The 20,426-nt window shown below is 37.6% G+C and overlaps 1 protein-coding gene across 11 annotated transcripts in view; it reads left to right on the top strand.

Annotated features, from left to right (window-relative positions):
• Nucleotides 1-805: 805 nt before the first annotated feature.
• LOC122555094 (zinc finger and BTB domain-containing protein 20-like) overlaps nucleotides 806-20,426 on the top strand; it is a 339,090-nt gene continuing 319,469 nt past the window's right edge. For 9 of the 11 annotated variants that reach the window (XR_006313160.2, XR_006313163.2, XR_006313162.2 and 6 more), the window contains exon 1: nucleotides 1,077-2,237. The gene's annotated coding sequence lies outside the window, so the exon portion shown is untranslated. Of the gene's footprint in view, nucleotides 849-1,076; nucleotides 2,238-20,426 lie in introns of those variants that run through there. The other 2 variants (XM_087992869.1, XM_087992863.1) reach the window with 2 other exon arrangements.

Below are 20,426 nucleotides of genomic sequence, written 5' to 3'. Positions count from 1 at the left end.
GTTTAGCTACTGTACAGTAATTCACTTATTCTATCACTGTTATGTCTTATTTTAAATAGAATTTTAGAACTGATGTGAACAGTTATGTAGAAACTTATTTCTTCCAGTAAATTATTTACAGAACGTCTAATTTATAAAATGTTCGAACCTTTTACTTATTAAAATATAGCTCTGAAAAGATTACGAATCACAATATTTTGAATGTTATGAAGAGATATGTGATGTTACAACCGACTATGAATTAGGAAAATGTTGATGGAATGGTTTCCTCTGCATTGAAATGTTGCTGTCTTAACGGAGTACAATAAGGGAGCTACAGTTGGTTTTACAAAAAAAAGTTGTGATTACTTCAGAAGGGGGGAAAAAATCCTCTCTTTCGGAAGAACATTCAGTAATTCAATTTCGCTAGACTACCGAGAACCGAAGGTGGGGAAGGGGTTTGTAGAAATGGCTCTAGCCACTGGTTCCAGGTGGAAGGTCATGTCGTTTCACAGGTCACCTTACAATCACCTGGTGAAATGATACATGGTAGGAATCATTTCCTCACAATATTTTCTGAAATCCTTTCCTACACCACCGACCCCCCAAAAGCGTCCAATGCTCAGCAAAACCAAAAACTTTACAGCAGGAAACTGATCCGCCAAAATGCGAAACAAAAAAATAAGGTGCAGCGCCAAGCAGCCAGTCTCGGCCATGAGGACATACTCCAGGCTTGTGTGTTTACACTGGGGTCCACGTGAGGACAATGTTTGGGCTCCGAGTGTCGGGGCTGCGTGACGTCACCGGCGGACAGGTTGAATGACGTAACCGCTGTTGCTGACTCGCCGCCTCGCGCTCCCCAACAAACGGTAAGTTTAAAAACCAGGCTCGCGCACCCTTCAACGTTCCAACACAACGGTCCGCCAGGCTGGGCAAACCGCCGCTCCCAGTTTAGTGGTGGTAGACGCTGGTGTAAAGTCGGGTCGCTGTCACTGCCGCCGCCTCCTCTCCCCTCCCGTGTTGATCTCGAGAGTCGGCTGCAGTCGCTTTCAGTCTTGACATACTCTTTTTGAGTGATGTGCCTTCAAGACCTTCTGAGGCTTGGGGGGGGGGAGAAATAGGGCGCTGCTCTTAACCGCTTTATCTTCCCCTTCCACCCACTTTTACAATAATATTACAAGACGAGCGCTCATCAGGGGGCAAATAAACACTCACACTGAGCCTCATCAGCAAATAAATTAAAACTAACCCTGTCTTCAGATCTTCCTTTCCTATTTTATAGTTTTAACGCTCTGCCTACGGTTTTATTTCAAAAGAAATAACGGAGCTGTTGAGTCACTTTTGCAATGGGAAATAATTGTGTGTTTGTTGGGGGGTAACTTTTCAGTATTTTTTACCTCTCTACTTGGGCTTTATTTGTACCTGTTTGGCTTTGTTCTGAGTTATGATTGAGGCCTTTCACTCTTTAGGCTAGCAGCGTGTAGGCCAATGGATTTTAGGCCATTTTATTTTATAAACTGTCACCTGCCGCTTCGAGGCGTCGAGAGCCGTCGGGCTTAAGGGGTGGGGGTGTGTAGAGAGGAGGGGATTAAAAGAGACATAATACAAAACATAAAATGCGTAGAAACTAAACAGGCGACGGGCGGCGTCAACCTAACTTGATGTCGGAGAATTGAAAAACTCGGCGTGTCGGCGCTTGATTGATGGCTCTCGCGGCCAACGGTTTGCACGCAGCGAGGGATTGACGTACGGGCGAGCGGATTGACAGATAGCTGAGCCACTTAGCGATCGTTCCCGCGGTGATTGACATCCGGCACAGCCAGTTAGTGTCCTCCGCCGCACTGATTGACAGCTGACAGCTCCAGACTGTGGGGGCGCCCCCACAGCTGGAATGATTGACAAATTCGAGAGACAATGGGAGCTGGATCATGGCTGACCCTCTCCCTCCCCCTTTCCCTCCCTGGGAGAGAAGTGATTGATTAGACAGAGCGGGTGATTGACGGCGGTCTGAGTCAACCGGGGAGCAGTGTATTACATAACAGGACTTCGGACTGACCTTAAACCAATCAATCTGGTCAAGAGGCAGCAGGCTGGCCTGCTGAGATGCTGCACCAATCACTGTAATCTCGAAGCTGGGTGTCTGGTCATCATGTTAGGTTGTCTTTTGTGTATACAGAAGATGGATACAGTATTCAAAGTGTCTACTTTGGAAATGTGTTTTATTTCTGGGAATATATCCCTGCACTTGGGCAAGTAAGGTATGTGCAACTTCTTAAAAAAAATCTAGCATGTAATTATCAAATAATTGGGAAACTTTTGTAAATTACTTATTTTTCGTTTTTCACTATCATGATCAAGTGAAATTTTAGATTAATTGGCGACTTTAGATGGTCGCTTCAGTGAATTGTGGGGTTTTGAGCGCTATAATAATCTGGTATCTGTGTTGGGCACTGTTTTTTTCAATAGTGTCCTCAGGGGAAAGGTGATGAAGGTTTGGGTGGGTATAGTAGGGGAGGGGAGGGGGTGTTTGGGACATTTAAAAATAATCCAGGTCGAAGTGAGAATTTTAAATTCCTTTGTTCGTTTGACATTCACTGCATTAATGCAAAGCAAAACAATTCGCTGTTTTTCGTCAGCTGGCGAATCTTTTAGAGTGTAAAAAATGTTAACAGTTTGGTAAAAGTCTGGAAGTGCATTACCAGGCCCCAGTTGCAGAAGATGCAAGTAGTTTTATCTGGAATCTGTACCGTTGACGATTCTGTAAAATAATTCATTTCATGACGCGATGGGGAGGTTTTGTTTTTAGATGGTATTTACAAACGATATATCCTGGGAACTGCTAACTGCTTGGTAAGCTTTGTTTTGTTGTAGTCAGTTGAGACTTTTATTTTAAAACAAAGTTGTGTTATTTGCAGTTTCATGTGCAACGAACAGTTTTTTTTAACAGTTCCGACTTGGCACCCTATTATTTATATTATGGAAATAAATCGTTGTTATCGCACAGTCCATTTCTAAGATTTGATTTTTTCGAAACCACAGAGAACCAACGTTAATAGCTTGTTAGCAATTTTATATAAATTCTTCACTAGATATATTATGTAGAACCGAAAAGAAAAACATTGATGAATTTCCAAATTAATAACAAGTGAGTGAAAAAATGACAAAGTTAATGTTTTGTTTAGTAAAATACAATATTTAATTACAGAATTAAAAAATAATCTATCTTCATGTCAACCTGTATATGAAACTATTCTGACTTTATTTCTGCAACATTTCTAGCATGTACATTATTTTGCTGTCTATGCCTATACCCATAAACATATCTATTTTGAATATACTAATGGTCATTGCTTACAAACTACTGGGTATTTTCTAACTGGAATTATATCGTTTTGTTTTCAGTTTTAAAAAGTTTTTTAAAGACATTGCTGTCTTTGTAGGTGGTGCATGATGTGTGGTATTTGACCATAAGAAATCGAACAAATCCCATGAAATCATACTGGGGTTTATAATAATAACTTTATAATTAACATTCATAGAAAAATAGCACGTGGAACCTTTGCCACAAAAGTGGTAATATTCTTAATTTTATGTAACCATATCTTTTTCAATTTATTTTAAATTATGGTAAGACATTGCAATGTAGACTTTGGCTTTGTTTCTTGAATGGAGGTCTGTAACAAATGAAAAACTGTTACAGTAAGTGCTTTTTTAAAAAGGCTTGTACCAGGAAATCCGTAACTTTATGAATTACAAAGAAAAGTTTTTAATATCACTTTTGTTAACCATGAAGTCTCAAATATATGAACAAGTTGAAAATAGTTCAAAGTTGACAATGCCAAGTTTGGCATGCCCATTTTGTCAAAGCTTTGGACAAATTATCCAAGTCATTTTGTATTATGAGGGATGCATAAGGTAACGGGCCCTTGCAACAACACTCTACATCTTCAATAAACAACTCAACTAATTGCTTAAAGCATCATGGATGATCATTTCTTCTGTCTTTTCCCCATGTATGCCCTCCCTCCGTCTTTGCTTGTCAATAATTATTTCCAGTTTAGAATTTTTTTTTTGTCCTACACTTATGCAACATATACACAAGACCAGCGTAAAGACACAACCTATTAAGTAAAGCTGAATACAGGAACTGGGACTTTTTAGAAGTTTCTTTTATTCACTTATCTGCATGGTTTAAGCGAAAAAAAGTAGCTACTTAGCAGAATCTTTATTTTAGTTATTTGCTGATTTGACTATTTAAAAACTTGTTGGAAGTGACAGGTTAGTGATATAGCAAGCTTGTTATGTCACCATTTTGGGTTGAATAGACTGCAGTTAGATTTTGTTGTCCACCTGCAGCTTGATTCTGTTTCTAAGTGGAGATTGATCACATGCCTCACTGCAGCAATCTTTTAAGCTAATAGAAAATGCTTGACCCACTTTTGAAATAAAACATGTTTAGGGTAGTTTTAAAAAAAAACTTCATAGCAGTTCTTGCAGAATAATTCATTTCTGCCTGTAGGAAATTTGGGTGCAACATTTAACTTTTTTTTGCTTTCTTAAAGCATTTCTCTAAACAAATTTTGCTATTTGGTCATTGTTCTCCTTTTTACTTTACATAATGCATGTCAATTTCTTGAATTCTAGAGTTTGATTTCAACCTTCCAGAATTTACTATCCTTTATGGTTCTACATAGAAAAGTAGTTTTTTTATACTTCTATATTGTCACAGAATTTGACGTTCATTTGATCACCAATGTTTCAATCAACAAATTGTGATTATTCAGGCTAAATACAGCGAGAGTAACTTGAACTGAAATGTTTAACCATACCCTGTGACCTATGTTTTCTGCGCTTAAGGTTCAAACACGAAAAGAATTGACGCACCATCTAACTAAAAAGGCACAGATATACGTTTTACTATTGGTGGTCCATGTTAGGACATTTGCTTCACCTAACATTCACGAGTAGTTGACTTTTTGCTTAAATTGAAATTACTACTTTTATGGAGAGATGCTAGGCATCATTGTTGGGCAGTATATTTTACATTTTGTTCAAAATTGGAATTGAGCCAATAGACTGTTTCTGCTTTGGTTTATCCACATACAGGCAGCTAAATACTTATACAAAATGGGGATATTACGAGCTTTGTTGTCGATGTATTTGTAGAGCCTTCTGCAAAAGCTTGCCACCAACTTCGGGGTGTTTATGGCACATTATGCATGCCAACTATCTCATGTTTTGGAAACATTCCACGTTTTGATTCTGCTTATTTCCTAACATGGGTTTTCTTAAGATTGAAAGGGAAGTTGTTTAATATATTTTATTTCATAAAACTACTCCTTTTACGTAGTATCAAAGAACATGCCACATATTGATGCACACACATCATATATGCTACTGAAAGTTGCAAAGCAAATGTGATGTCCTTTATCATAATTGTAGTTGCATAGACTTTAGCAACACTCATGACACTTTCATTTGCAGTACCCAGCCAATGGCAGATGTCTGTATACTAAGCAATATTTTGTATGTTATTGTTGTAGTATTATTAACTAAGGAGAATTTGTTAGATTCTTTAATGAATGTATTTTGGCATATGTTTACCAGTTTGTTGCACTTTCATTTTGAGTTGTATTTTATGATATAGGATATTCCTTGCAGTTATACATCTTGTTAGTACTCTTCAAATACTTGGCTCCAAAGCGCTGTATTGAAATGAGTGTACTTTAAGAATGTTTGATAAATAGTTTCTATGTACAAAGGCAGCAGTAATGACTTTAGCGTTAGTTTCCAGATTTCTTTAAATTTTTCTTTTAAGGATAGATTTTTAACTAATTAGCCAACAGACACAAAATATATTAATCACTTTAACCATAGATAGTTATATTACTCAAAGCGGAATTAAGAATATTTTTATGTTCCTCTGGAAGTACTTTTTAAATCCATTTAATTAACATTGTGGATGAAGAACATTGTAGTTTTACACAAATGTATTCTTTTCCTTTCTTTTTCGGGCCAAATTGCCTTTCACTGTAGGGTGGAGTTTTCTTTTTCTTAAGTCTAATGCACTTAAGTAATATACTTATGACAACTTTTAAACCTCAGTATTTCATAGTGGATCATGTTCATAATTGAATGCAGGGAATTAGAATAGCCAATTTTTCACAGCGAGGTCTGACACATAACTCAATAAATGAACAATTAATTTATTTTTGTGTTTTACATGCCACTGGAATGAGTCCTCTGTTTTTGAACAAATGCCACAGGACTTTTGCTTTTACGTTCACCTAGTAGGCAGATGGGCTATTGGTTTAACATCGATCAGAAAGCTGGCATTTCTAACAACACAATATTGAGTGTAACACAGCACTCTTCAACTCTAAAGTGATAGTTGTGGTTCTATGGCAATAATGTCTTAAGTTTCTCATTGGGTTTAGCATTTTGAGATAAATGGTTTAATTAATTAACCGGTAATTGATTTGAAACAAACTGTTAGCATTCATTTTCCAAATCTAATTTTCATGAAATCCAGGATAGATATTCACTCATTATCCAAAAAACTTTCACAGGATGTGAACATCACAGCCAAGGCTAGCATTTATTATAAATCTCTTATTGCCTTTGAGAAAGTAATAAGGAACAGTCGTCTTGAACTGCCAGTATATGGTTGAGATGAACTTCTTTGAATTCAACCTTGACAATGAAGGCATGAAGACACAATTCTACTTCAAAATTATTTGATTTGGAGGGTTTGGTGGTGCTCGTCAACCTATGGTTCTGCTATCCTGATTCTTAAATGGTTGGAGTCATGGGTTTGAAAGATCTATGAAAGGAACCTTGGTAAGTTGCTACATTGCATCTTGTGGATGATCACACTCCAACACTCCATCCTATGCCTATAGGATGAAGTGAAATTTTAGATATTTTCCAATCAGCCTGTTCAGAGGTGCTCTTAGACACGCATGAAGCATGTGGGACTTCGACCCAGGCCTTCGGGTCAGAAGTAAGGACACTACCACTGCACTCCAAGAGGAGTAAACTTTTAAACTGTTGGATGGGGTGCTGATCAAGCAGGTTAATATTAAGATTTTTGAGTTGTTGGAGCTGCAATTATTGAGCAGATGGAGAGTACAGTGTTCTGTCACAATCTTGACCAGTGCCTTGCAGATGGTGGACAGGACTTCTTTAATCCGACTGCCGGTGGTTGATCTATTACTGACTGGAATGTAAGGATGGTTAAGGGTGGAGGAGCTTCCAGTGAATAGAGAATGCTACTGAATAATCATTGAATATTTCTTCTTTTCTCTGGCACACAGTCATTTAGTAGTTATTTTTCTTTGAAATCAAAATGATGTCTTCAGAGATCTTATTTCTAGTTTTAATTGCGTTATTGAAGTAGCTATTTCAGTTATGTATTTTTCAAGCCATAGCCAACCCAATCTTAGCACTAATAATTTACTACATTTGAGTTTTATCAGGAATTTTGGAGTCATTTTTATTTTTCCTTCAAATTTCCCCCAGGCCTTCGGTACATGTATCTAACCTTACAAAAATGAAATGTGAGAAGTTAAATTTGCTGTTTGAAAACTCTGAACCAGGAGGAAATGTGAATTGTGTGAAAAGCACTACTCTGCATTACATTTAAGAAACTAATTATGTTTTAATTATTGTTGCTGTGAAATCTAATTTTGCCCAAAAGAGCAATCTTTCTTTTTTCAATGTTTTCAGATCCAGCTAAAGTTGAACAGGTGAATTGCCTGTTCTGGAGGAAGACATGGTTGTTTGTAATGTCTCAGAGAATCCTAAAAGTTTTTTTGGAAAAACTGCAGGAAAAAAACCTACAAAACATGTTTAGTAACTGCTAACTAAAAATAATTTGAATGATTTTTACAAATGCAGAATTTGAGAATTACAGAGGGTTAAAAGACCCTACTATGAATTCCAATATCTCTGGATTAATTTCTCCAAAATGAGAACTTTTTATAAGGTTGGAATACCATACAGACTGATACTGCCCATTGTTGAAAGAATATTAAAATCATCCCTCGACTATGAACTGTCATCTAGTTTCTCAGAATACTTCAGTTAGCCTCCTTGATTTCAACTATATGAAGATAATTAATATCATTTAAACAATGAAAATTCTACAGACTAAGTGGTCTTGTTTTCGAGGTGATGGGGTTAAAGACTATTATGCTTGCATATGAATACCAAAAGAGTACATTGAGTGACACCAGGTAGTGTGCCAACTAACAGCCAGAATAGGGGTATTTCTTCAGTTGAATACTAGGAAAGGCATGTGATTATACAAGTAAAATGAATTCTATTGTAACATATTTTTGTAATCACCAGTTATGTTGAATTTTGATCTGTTTCCACAATTGTACTACCTTCACTTGTGGATTATTCACTGTATTTTCACCTATTTAAATTGTGTCGCTTGTTGGAACCTTTTATCCTTTCATCAGGTTGACAAAACTAGGATTTTATTCCTGATTCTTCACATAGCAAGACTGAAAACAATCGTCAAGTATGCTGTGGGCCATCTCATTAGAACTCTGCTCGTGCAGGGAAGAAGTGTTAAGTTCAGCATAGTGGTCCATGAAAGTGTAAACAAATTGAACTCATGTCAATTTTGAAGATTCACTATTTAGTGATTTAGTACTAAGTATTACCACTGGAGGCCCTCAGTCTCCTATGCAAATATTGGCACTTCATACAGTAGTGGACAATTGGTTCTTCAACTTTTAAGTTCATGGGTTCCATGGAATATATAATATTTTGTCCATTTCTGAACCAAAATGGTAGTTATCATTCCTGTGGAATTTTAAATGTCTCTTTGCATTATTTTCTGTTTGAGAGAGTGCTCCTGACTACCAGTAATACAATAGAGACCAATTACCCTTTAGACAGAAAATACAATGGCACAATGTTAATTTAAATAGGATAGAGTGTGAAATCCAGCATTGCTTTGCAAAACTCATCAGGCATTTTATACTACATTTTAAATTTATGCATTTGTAAATTTAATAGAAAATATGCAATACATTTGTTTCCAAATGAAATACAGTAAAATGATGTCATTGGCATTGGAAGTTTCAGAATTTGAAATTAAGTCTTAGACAGTTTCACAATTCAAGAATTAAACAGATCTTTACACCCTGTCATTTCATAATGGTTTGGGAGTGGGGGGAGTTTGGTTTGTTTATCATTTGTTCATGAGTCCACACTTGTAACCTCATGATTTCCAGAGAATTCAAAGCTTTCCTGAGGTGTTCGTTTTCATTTGAAGAATTAAGCTTCCATTTTTCCAGTCATTGTAAGCAAGCAATATTTTTATCACAGTTACACTTATCTGGCAAGTACTAAAACAAACAAACAACAGTTAACAGAAATAAATATATCTGTAGCAAGTTTGCTTATCCTGTGCTTTTTTCTCCTTTTGATTTCTCTTCCCCTTTCTGATATTATATTTTTAGAGAAAATATCTGCTTGATAATTTATTTTACACTTTTCTCCCCTTTATCAGCATTACAGAAGATTTAAACTTTTATTAAAGTTGGGGCAAAAGGTGTTTTTCATTGTTTAATCAGTAGTCTTGGTATTAATGCCATGTGTTCCACACAATCAACACAATCAAATGTGGTATAATCAGATAATTTAATTTACCCCTGGCACTGGCAGTCTGAACTGGTTGAGACCTCATTTGTTGTGCCTTTGGAAGATTAGGGCATGCCAAATTAGTAACCACATGTCTGTACGAAAAATAGCCAATAAAATATCTCATTGCACTGATAATAGTGAATAAATAATGAGCAATGTGATCAATAACACAAGTAGGAAATAACAGGATCATCAGAATTGTTATGGTGCGAAAGAAGTCAGTAAGCCCATACTGTCTGCGCTAGCCATCCAACAAACATTATAACTTACTTCCATTCGCCTGCCTTTACTCCATACTCTTGCCTATTGCTTCTCTTCAAATAATAATCTCATACCCCCTTGAATGCCTCCATTGACTCTGTCTCCACTACACTTCCAGACTGTGCATTCCAGACCTAAACCACTTGTTATTGTAAAAGTTGTTTTTTGCATACTATTTACCACATCTGCAATCACTTTAAATCTGTGGCCTCCCCTTTTTTGTTCCTGTTATAAGCAGGGACAATTTCTCTCCATCTACCCCATCCAGACCTGTCAAGAGTTTGAAAGCTTCTATCTAATCACATCTTAGCTTCTTTCCAAGGAGAATTGTTCCAGTTTCTCCAGTTTATCGTCATAACAGAAGTTTCTCAAGCCAGGAGCCCCCAGTTTTGTAAATCTTTTCTGCATTCTTTCCAACATGTGCACAACACTCCCAACTGAGGACTACAACTTGGTGTGTTGAGATTAGCATAACTTTCTTCTTCTTTTACCCTGTGTTGTACTAGTAAAGGCAGGATACTGTATGATTTATTAACAACACTCTCCATTTGTTCACTTTTAGTGATAATGCATATACACGTAAGTTCTTCTGCCCTTGCACCCATTTAAGTATTGCATTCCCACTTAATATTGTCTGTCCATGTTCTTGCTTTCAAAATTGACCACCTCCCCTATCTGCCTTGAACCTCATCTGCCCAATTAATCCACCAATTTAGCAAAGTCTTTCTGCGATTTTGCATTGTCCTTTTTAGAGTTTACAATGTTTCCAAGTTTTGTATCATCTGCAAACTTGAAATTATCATCTGCATACCAAGATATAGATTTTTAATAGATTTTTCCATACTGGGGAAAATGCAGGTCACCTGCTCCAGGCTGAAAAATATTCATTGACCATCTATTCAACCTATTTTGTATCCACATTGTTACTGTTCCTTTTTCTTCCATGAGCCAAACTTCTCTCATGTTCTTATACCTTACTTATAGAAATAAGTCATTTATATTTAAGTGGAAGGGAGCACAGACCTGGAGTGTGTATATTGAATGCCTTTTGTAAGTCCACCACATCAACAGTATTACCCATGTTGACCCTTTCAGTTAACTCTTTAAAAAACTTCAGGTTAGTACAACCGATTTCTGTTCTAGAAATTCATGTTGACTCTTCGTAAATAACTTAACCTTTTCCATGTGACGACTATTTCTAGTCTGAATAACTGTTTGGAGGAGCTGTTCCACCACTGAAGTTAAACTTACTGGTCTGTAAAAGATAGGCTTATCCTTACTACCTGAGAAATTTAGAAGACTTTATATGTACTAGACTTTCCAAGGTATTCTTGTTGGTGGCTTCAAGCATGGTGTTCTGGTATAATATGCGTTTTGTCAACGCGAATTGGCTATAATGCGATTGATTGTGGACAGTGTTTGGATAAAGCGAATTTTCTCCTGAACGTGTGTAGTGATTTTCTGTAGTGTGATTTTTCTACACGGTGGGGTTGCAGAGGAATGCAACTGCCGCGTTATAACAAAATGATTTGCATTTGCAAAAGAAAGGGGTGGCAAGGCCAAGACGTTGGATGCATTGGGAGGGTTGATCCCAGTGGGTTGAACATTGTCAGTAATATTAAGATGAGAACATATTGAGATGCAAGGAGCCCCAGGATTTGGAAAGAGTGTAAGAACTGCAGTTGAGTTAGAGAGGAAAGTGCTGGGAAGTGGAAGGGAGCACAGACCTGGAGTGTGTAATTTTGAGCATGGTGGGACTTTTGTGAAATGGGAAGTTTGGAGATGGAAATTTTGAACACGTGGCAGTCTTAGGGAAGTGGGAACTGGTGAGAATTGTACTTTAAATTACTTTTGAATCTTTCAGATCTATGTAGTCACCACTCAGACTATGTTTTCACCAACTCATCATCTCCCAAACCTGCTCGGAACTTTCTGTGCTCTGGCATCTATGTCTGTCCTCCCACCAAACCCCAGTCAGGCATGTTATGATGTGCCTCTGGTACAGGTTGGTCTTGAGCCCAGACCATCTGGCTCAGGTAGGGGGACCCTGCCACTGTGCCACAAGACCCTCCTGGATTTTGTGCTCAGCTTGCAAAAATTTTAATGAAGGCCGCTAAATGATAGAGTTTTTATTTGTGATTATGAACCATGGTATTTAATCAGATTTTAAATTTATTTTGGATTTATTGAATTTAACTTATTTTTTGTTTCCAATCGTTTGATTTGATTATAAGTGCATTGTCTTAACTAATCACTCAGGATTGGTATTGGGTGTCATGAGCAGCTTCTCACAGTCAGTTTTCTGTTCTTTCATTAGGAATTTGATTGTGTCCATTGCCTAATTTTTACCTACCGAATAAATTGATTGTTAGTTTGCTGTTTTACTTTGAATTACCTCTGTGATTTTTATGTTGACATTTTAAGAATTGAAGCATTTGCATGGAAATATTTAAGGTTAATGTGGAGAAAGTACACACTTGATGCATTTAATTATCATTAGAGGTTCTTCTTTGAAATTAAATTTTCTTTGTTGATTGAGTATGGCTGATGCTGATAAGGATGCATTCTTTGCCCACAGAAGTTAGGATAAGCTGCTTGAGTGTTGCAACTGTGCTGATTGTGTTTTTGCAATGATATTATGAGGATTTACAGGATATAGTACTGATTTAGCAACAGTACAATAATGATGGTGGTTTGCTTGTTATTGGAGATGATGTTCCCATAACATTGCTACTCTTGACTTCCTTGGTTGTAGGTATTGGGTAAAGATTTTTGATCTTGCCAATCTAGCTTAGTTGTTGCAATGATCAGTGCATCCACAGTGTTCTGGTGGTAGAAGGGCATATGTAGATTCCAGTGGAAGGAACACCAATGAAGAACACTGCATGGTGTTGAGTTCTTATAAGTATGTGCATGTGTCTATCTATCATCCTGATAAATATTCCATTGAATTTGAAATTTAAAATGTGTTGATGATTGAGTGATTCAGAGCAGTCAGGAGGTAAACCACTAATTGCAAGTATCCGGCTCTGCCTTTCATCCCAGGAAGCAACCTAATGAACTTTCTCAGAACTGTCTCCAACAGATGCATATTCTTCCTTTTTAAAGAGACCAGAATGGTAGATAGGATTACTGGTGTGGTCTTGCCCATGCAGTACAATTGTAACAAGACTCCCTTTTAGTTCCATGCCCTGTATAATAAAGGTCAACTTCCCATTTGCCTTTGATTGCTGTATCTGTATGTTAGCTTTCTATGATTAATGTATTAGTTTAGTATCAGCCCTATAATGTGAGATGTTGCCCAGAAGCGGTCAATATTCCTCCTGCCTGAAAAGGTGTATTTTGGTTTTCTGGGGCGTCTTTATCATTCTCACGAACTCCTTTATTATAATGATGCCGTCTTGTAATAAAATTGCTATTTTGTACTTCTGCTGAATTGTGGAGTATTTGGATTTGCACTAAATCATAATTAGAAGAATTCAGCAAAATACTTACTGTTCCATTAAACTTATAGCCACACCATATGGAAAACATTTAGTTTAAAGCATCACCGTATTTAAATTGCCACAAGATAATACACAAGTTGGCAATAAGTTTCTAAAAAAAACTGATCCATAATGATGTACAAAATGCGATCATGATCAACCCTGTTGTCTCAAGACGCTTCTCTCTTTCCATTTTTCACCACCATTTGCTGTTGCTTTTGTCTCTCTTTCCCTGCTCCCATCTCTACAGTCCCTCTTCTGCCAGCTCCTAGCTTCAGTCTTTAACATAGTGACCTCATGCCCCATTCCAGCTTTGACAAACCTGCTCATTGCTGTTATCACCACCTTGCTATTTCTCCAATCACATGCTTCCTTTCCTTCATTATGAAGTTAACAGCAGCAAACATGAACATGAATATAAAAACGCCAGTAATTGGAGGAGCAGCTTCTCACTGATTCTGACTGTTCCAGCAACTGGGATGACCATAAGACCATATGACATCGGAGAAGAAATTTGGCTCATCAAGTCTATTCTGCCATTCAATCATAGACAGGCAGGAGGCTAGCTAAGCAGCAACAGGAGGTGGAGAATTCGCTTTTCGGGTGTAACCCTTCTTCAGGACTGGGGGTGAGTATAGGGAGAGCTGTAGATAAGGGGGGTGGCGGGGGCAGGGTGGTGAAGTGGGGATAGGTGAAGACAGGTAGAGGGTTGGTCAATGGGAGGAATGAATCCGGTTAGTGGAACGGAGGTGGAGGGGCTGGGAAGGGAGTCGGAGATGGGAAGGAAGGTTATTTGAAATTGGAGAACTCTGGGTTGTAGGCACATCCTTGACCTTTTTCATAACTTTCTTAGATTCAAGATTATTATGATCACTGTCTGCAAAATGTTCCCTCACTAATATTCAACCACTTGCCTGGCTTCATTACCAATAATTAAGTGCAGGAGTGCCCCCTCTTGTCGGGCCTTCTGTGTACTAGGTTTAAAAAAAACTCTCCTGGATGTATTTTAAGAATTCCACTTGTACTGAACCTTTCACAATGTAATTACCCCAGTTAATTTTGGGAAAGTTGAAATCCCTTTACAATTTTTTGATAGTCGCAGAGATTCTTCACTTCAACTGTCCATGCTGACCAGATATCCTAAATTAATCTAGTCTTATTTGCCAACTTATTTGGCCCATATCCCCCTCAATCCTTCTATTCATATACCCATCTGGATGCATTTTAAATGTTAGAATTGTACCAGCCTCCACCATTTCATCTGGCAGTTTTATTCCATACACACACCACCCTCCGCATGAAAAGGTTGCCCCATAAGTCCCTTTTTAAATCTTTCCCCGCTTACCCTAAACCTATACACTCTAGCTCTGGACTCCCCCACCCCAGGGAAACGACCTTGTCTATTTACCCTATCAATGCTCCACATGATTTTCTTCTCCCAAAGTGTAGTGAATGTCAAGTATTTAAAGAGTATATAGATAGTTGTTTTGAAATATTGGAGATTTGACGTTCTAGCATGGAAAGAAGAAATGAGGCCTGAGGCTGATTAGCCGTAATATTATTGAATGGCAGGGGAGGTTTCAAGGGGTGAATGGCCTACCCCTCCTCTTTCTTTGGCAATTTTCCTATGGCAGTAAAGCTTCTGTGCTGTTTTAGTACTGATTTTTGAAATCCGATTGACTTGAGTGTATCAAGATTTGAGGACTGGAACTCATGGTCATTATGGCATTGAGGCTATCCAACAATCTGATTTTTTAATTGTTTGTCTGCAGTTGCAAGACAATTGTATTATTCCAGTAAAACCAATGGTATCTTCTGACCTCTCTGTCATGAAGTTGTCTGACACTAATGTAATTACCTGAAAAAGAGACCTCCACTGCATCACTACTGCACCCGCCAACATAAGTCAGCACATCTTTAGCAGCCATCTCTTCGCTGCTGGGTCCACCAATATAATTAGTCTTATGTTTTCTCTTGTGTTCATCAAACAAACTTTGAGACCTGTGAAGTTTTTATCAGAGAAAAAAATACATTGATCACTGGTATTTTACTTCTGAGCTGGTTGATATTGTTCAATATAGTGTAGAAACTTAAAAGCAAAAACTGTGTTTCTGATGAGAAGCAATACCAGAAGCAATATGTAATAGCATACCAGAGTACTTGCAGCATTCCTTCCTGCTTGTGCTATGCAATTTTCTGTCAGATAATTGTAGTATCATTCTTTTCAACCAAGAGATTTTCTCAGCTAATTCAGTAACATTTGCCTGTATCAAGTTGGAAATATTTAGATGAAAGTAATCCATCATACTCCTAACTTGTGCCTTGTAGATGGTGGATAGCTTTGAGAGTCAAGAGGTAAGATGGTTGCTGCAGGATTCCTAGCTTCTGTTGTAACCAGATTATTAATGTGTCCAGTACAGTATAGTATATGGTCAATGATAACCCCAGACTGTTGTCAATGGGTGAATCAATAATGATAATGCTATTGAATGTCAAGGGGTGATGGTTAGATTCTCTGTTATTGGAGACGGTCATGGCCTTATATTTGTGTGGCGAGAATGTTACTTGGCACTTGTTAGCTCAAGCTGGTTATTGTCCAGTTATTGATGCATTCAGGTATGGACTGCTTCAGTATCTGAGGAATTGTACATGATAGTGATCATAGTGCAAATATTGTACATCCCTATTTCTGATGTTATGATGGAGTGAAGGTCATTGAAACAGCTGAGATGGTTGGGCTTAGGACACACCCTGAGCAACCCCTTAAGTGATGTCTGGAGTTGAGATGACTGAGCGCCAACAAAAACAACCATCTTTCTTTTTATCATATATGACTCCAAGAGTCTGATTTTATTTTTAACCTCTGCTTCTAATTGATTTTGGTAAAGCTCCTTAATGCTATACGTGGTCAAATATAGCCTTGATGTTAAGGGCAACCACTCATCTGACCTCTGAAATTCAGCTCTTTTGTCCATGTTTGAATTAAGGCTGTAATAAAGTCAGGAGCTGAATAACCTTTGTAGATCCCAGAATGAATGTTACTGAGAAACAAGTGTTGTTCATGCTTTCTATCACTTCATTGATAGTGAAGAGTAGGCTGAAGTAGTATTGGCAGGTTGGATTTGTCATGCTTTTTGTTCTGGGCAAATATGATCAATTTTCCACATTGTCAGGTAGATTGACTATTGCATCCTGGAATTCTGATTTCAGTTTCCTCCCCCTCATCTTCTTTTAAAGTGAGATTCGCTTGGTAGAAATCTATACCGCTGATATCCTCCTCTTTACCATAATTGTGCTGCTGAATAAAATTTTCAGATGTCCACAGCTGGTACCATCTATATGTTGGTTTCTGCTGAAACTATTTGGATGCGTTGGCTAGATTTGCTGTTGCCAATCCTCTTAACTGAAGAGTAAATACACATTACTGCTACTGAAACAACTTGGAGGCAATTGAAAAATTGCAACTTTAGTTTGCATCTCCCATGTACAGCCCTTTATTTCACAGTGAATGCAATCTATTACCCTTTCAATTAACCCTCTTTTGATACTTTTAATCAACCTATTCATACATGTTGTGACACGTCCTGGACAGATGGAACTTGAACCTAGGTGTCCCAGCTCAGAGATAGGGACAATACCACTGCACCACAAGAGTCCTCAGTTAACGTTTCTTTCCTATTTCTTTATTTCTTATCCCCAGAAATGCTCTTGCACACAATACGCTTCTACTCCTGATCCCTTCCCCCTCACCAAATGACTCATGGTTTCTTTTGTCATTTCGTAACCACTGCCAGTAAATCACCTGTTTGGCTGATTTAATTTACATTCAAGGCCCATTAATGGCAATAAAGACTCTTAAAGGAGAGAGAGAAAAGGTCAGTTAACACTTTTTAAGTCAGCTATTCTCAGCGGGGGGCCATATGGCCCCCTTAGGGACCCTGACCCATGGACTTATGGGGGCCCTGATAACTGAACCAATGAAATTCCCAAGCCTGACCTAATTTGGAGCCCGATATCATGAAACTTTTAGAAAAGCACCAAGCTCAAGGATCGCGTTAGGCCTAATAGATGTTTAATTTCATACTGGACAAAACTTAAAATAACACTGTATATCAGAATGTTCGGAGATTTGGTGTATCTGTTCACGTTGTTTCCCTGCTTGAAAGGGGGGGGCCTGGAACCTGAGAAGAGCTCTTGGGAGGGTGGGGGAGCTGTGGCCAAAAAACAGTTGGTAGTCACTCTTTAAAGCACGAACTGACCAACAGTGAGCCTTTGACTTATAATAAACGGCTTAGGCTTTTGTCTTTTTTTTTCCAGAAGATTTGGGCGGCACGGTGGCACAGCGGTTAGCACTGCTGCCTCACAGCGCCAGAGACCCGGGTTCAGTTCCCGCCTCAGGCGACTGTGTGGAGTTTGCACATTCTCCCCGTGTCTGCGTGGGTTTCCTCCGGGTGCTCCGGTTTCCTCCCACAGTCCAAAGCTGTGCAGGTCAGGTGAATGGGTAAATGTAGGGGTATGGGTGGGTTGCGTCTCAGCAGGTCGGTGTGAACTTGTTGGGCCGAAGAGTCTGTTTCCACACTGTAAGTAATCTAGATTAGATTAGATTAATCTAATTTGGATGCAATACAGTCCTTGAAACTACTTATCTCTGGGTGAAGTGGGGTTAGGGAGGTAGGTTTTTGCTGGGGATTGTTACTCCAACTTCTTCCCCATTTAGTGGTATAGCTTTAAGCCTGTCACTATAATTAGTTCCCTTCCCTCTCCTGAGCATGGAATCTTTCCAAATCTCTAATTTGTTGTTGAATGAAAAAGTCATGCGAGTGATAGTTGTAGATGTTTCAGGGAGCATGAAATAGGAGGATAGATTAACTCAGCAAGACAAGGGAAGTATGCAAAGACAGAAAAGCAGTATTGACGTTTTTAGATTGACGACCTTCCATCTGACAGACATTAACCGTTTCTTCTTCTGCAGATATTACTTGACTTGTTGACTATTTAAAACATTTTCTGTTTTCAATACTGATTTTTCTACCACAAATGAAAAATGTTAGATTTTCTGTTGTCCTTGACAGGTGAATAAATTGTCTCTGGCTTGTTGAGAAACAAACTTCACTTTGTCTCGATTATTGCAGGATACTAATTTTAAATCGGTGTAAACCTATTTAAACATAAATTACTTCCAAATCCTCAAGGAGAATAGTTTCAAATTCCTCATAAGTGATACTTGTCATTGCATCTTTCTATTCTTTTTGTAAATGTAGATATGAGTGAAGAAGCTTGAACTACAGCTAACAAAGTACATGTCAGATTTATCATTTTTGTAAGCATTTCCTAGTTTTGCTTGAGGAGTTGGGCATAGTTAATAGGTCAGGTAGTCAATAAATCCTGAGACATGGGTCATATTAAGTTGCATTATATCTTGTTAAAAAGGCCAAAACTTGCACATCACAATGAAAAACCTATTCAGCTAAGGTAAAGAAAGCTATGTTCCTTTAAGGCAACAGTGCTCAATTATTAAGAAAACATTAATTCAAGTCACTTAAGTTTTCAATTGTTTAGTCAGGAAACCAAATTTAACAAATTGTCAAGGTCTGTTTGGTTTGGTTCCGAGACAGATCAAGAGTCTTCCTTTTCATTATGGAAAAGAAATTGCATCTGTGAAACTAAGAGGGTGCATATAGTGATGTCATTCCAATATGGCACTCATTGAAAGCGAGAAATTAATTTTTTTGCACATTTTCAAAACCTTTGGAAAACTCTGGGAAGTTCATTTTGAGGTCGGCAGCAAAATTATGATTCTGTGTTATCTCAAAAGATCTATCCACAAATGTTTAGTGGAATCTGGAGAGTAGATTTACTGTATTTCAGCATTACATCAAATTTGGTGTCAACTATGCAGAACCAATGACATCAACAGCAGGGCGCTTGTTCAGCCAATCGGCTAACAAGAACTTTCATAGCCAGAAAATCTGCAAGTAAAAAGCAGCATATGTAATTCACGCTTAAATTTTTTGGAGAGAAAGAAGAATAAAAATTGGGACATGAGCCTTGGATTAAGGATAAAGCTGGACAATACTTAACATTCAGTTTTGTTTCATAGCAAGAATAGTTGATGTTCATGCTAAATCACAAATCAAATGAATGCAGTTTTTGCAGATGAAAACAACACAACAGCAGGCCCAGTGGAAGAAAGGATATTGCTGACAGTAGCTCTTGGATTTCAGTGGCTGATGTGCACATATCAGGAGTTTGACAATTTTACACAAATAATGACAGCAAGACCAGCAGTTTTACTCTAATTACAACCGTAGATTCTTTAAGACTTTCATGCAAAAGTATAAGCTACTTGGATACAGCATTAAGAAAAATAAAACTTGTACAGTTAGTTTCCTTATGTTACCTGTGAAATATGCATTTATTGCATTGGAATCTTTATTTGTCACCGTTGTTATTTGACTCAGGATTGAAAGGTTTGTAACTTTTTAAAAAAGATTTATTGATATTGAATTTGGTGTTTTATGATTGATTCAGGGAGTATATTGCTGTATTTTTGCCTCATTTTCACACTCTCATGCAGTCCCTTAACTTAGGTCAACTTTAATTTAAAAGAAAAGCTAAATCACCTAAACTTGTAATAGGTAATTACGTTTTTGTTTGCTTTTATGTAGTACACACATATATGCTTTTATAAAATATTCACATTTTATCTGAAACGTAAGTTTTGAAATTTGTTCTTTTAAATTTTCTTCAAAATATTTAGAAGCATAGTCAGATAAGATTAGTTTGTGACTGAGAAAATTGTGGCTTTTGGCTAGCTAAATACCACTGCTGCATCCAGAAAAAAATTAGGCAAAATGCAGAATCAAAGAACAGAAAAGTTGTTGAGATAAATTAAAGAGGATCAAGCGGTAGCCAGTCTAGCAAAACATTAACCTGTAATAGATATTAGTGCACCTAGTTTAGATTCACCTTTTCAATGCAATTAAGTACAGTCAATTTCTCCACAGAAAATTTCACAGGACATCAACTATTTTGTGT

The sequence above is a fragment of the Chiloscyllium plagiosum genome, unplaced genomic scaffold, assembly GCF_037043375.1.
Source record: "Chiloscyllium plagiosum isolate Xiang-an unplaced genomic scaffold, Cpla_swu_hap1 HiC_scaffold_12, whole genome shotgun sequence".
NCBI lineage: Eukaryota > Metazoa > Chordata > Chondrichthyes > Orectolobiformes > Hemiscylliidae > Chiloscyllium > Chiloscyllium plagiosum.
Note: the sequence above shows the minus strand (reverse complement) of the source record. Positions and strands in the feature narration are given on the sequence as shown.